Below are 1,815 nucleotides of genomic sequence, written 5' to 3' on the forward strand. Positions count from 1 at the left end.
CACTAGCTCCAGGGAATTTGAGTTCCTCTTTTGGCCTTTATGATCACTTGAACTCACCTGCACACACTCACACACACACACACACACACACACACACACACACTCAAAAAGGAGTGGAGAGAAGGCTCAGCAGTTGCACACTGCTTTTATAGAAGATCCGAGTTCAGTTCCCAGCACCCAAGCTGGGCATCTCACAAACACGTGTAACTCCAGCTCCAGGGGATCAAATGCCTCTGGCTTCCAAGAGCACCTTGCAGGCACACAAACTCACATAGACCAACATATAATTAAAAGCAAAATTAAGAAAAACAGAGAGCATGTTAGTGTCCTAGGCCATGCTGTCACCATGGCCATACTGATCAAGATGGCCTGTGCTGCCACTGGGGCCATGGTGATGTCCAAGTCTGTGGTCCTGCTGCAGCTAGAGTCTGTGTTCATCTCCGTGGCCCCTCTTACCACAGGGGCCATAGGAACCATGCACATTGAAATCTGAGGGCTATGCTGAGCCAGCATCATCCTTCAATGGCCTGAGAGAGTTGGTCCTGCCCCTTGCTGGCCACTACAGCAGAAGAACTGGGCCCACCTCTCATGGGAGAGCTGGCTCCACACTTAAAAGAGATGACCCCAGCCCTCACCACAAGCATGGGAGAGTGCCTGATGGCATGGGTGTAGAAGAGCTGACTCTGCCCCTTTAAGGTGCCAGGGAAGGGTGGGAGGCCCAGGGGCCTGGACTGACCAAATCAGCTACCTCCCAGGCACTCATTCAGGGCTTTGAGTTGGTCCTTCTTTCCCACATCTACCCCATCTATGACCTGCTGAAGCGTGTGAAGGGACTGGTCCTGCAGAACCATAGCTGCAGGACCTCCATGACTCAGGGCAACAGCAGAATATCTAAGAGGAGTTTCTATGATGGTGTATGTGGTTCAAGAGGCCTTGAACCACAACAACTCATTGCAGTGAACATTTGCAAGTAAACTGTAGAGGACAATGGGGTCTACTGCATGGCACGTTGCAACTCCCAATGCCACTAAGATGAATGAAAAGGTGTTGGAGAGGTGGATGAGATGGCCAGTGGCATCAGTGACAGAGCGTGGGTTGCATGGAGGAGCAGGTACCAAGCTGGAGTAAAGCTAGATACCCTAGGCCAGAGTGGGCATGGAACTAGGAGCCCAACCCTGGCTGGCTACCCCTGCTTGCCTTGGGCCCAGCCTTTTGTACAGCCCCCAACTCTGCTTCTGGTTTGCCACTTCACCATTCTCTAGTGAGGCTTGCCTAGCGTGTATGAAATCCTGGGTCTGACCCCTGCACTCTATAAATCTAGGTGTGGTCACCTTTCATCCAGCACTCAGGAGGAAGAGGCAGGAGGACCAGAAGTTCAAGGTCATCTCCTGCTACGTTTGAGGCCAGCCTGGTTTATCCAAGACTCACCTCCCACCCCTGTGCACTGGGGGTAAGACTAGGATGAAGAAACTCAATGCTCTGGTGAAAGGGGTGGTATGGAAATGGGGAAAGCCCAGAGTGACTCCCACTGCCACCTACTTTTCAAAAGTGGGAATGCAAGCCATATAGTGCATGCCAGACACTCATAGGAAGGGACCTCTCAAGGCCATGGGTGCTCACAAGTTTAGGGAGAGCAGAAGTTGACTTGCCTATACCCTACTGTCCCACTTGTGCTCATTAGTTTTGTCAACTTGGCACAAACAATAATCCCCTGGGAAGAGACTTGGTGAGAAGTTGATGGATCAGGTTGGCCCGTGGGAAGGTCTGTCTGGGATCATCTTCATTGACTTCACTGATGTGGGAAGATCTAGCCTG

Source organism: Microtus ochrogaster, unplaced genomic scaffold (assembly GCF_000317375.1).
Source record: "Microtus ochrogaster isolate Prairie Vole_2 unplaced genomic scaffold, MicOch1.0 UNK15, whole genome shotgun sequence".
Lineage (NCBI taxonomy): Eukaryota > Metazoa > Chordata > Mammalia > Rodentia > Cricetidae > Microtus > Microtus ochrogaster.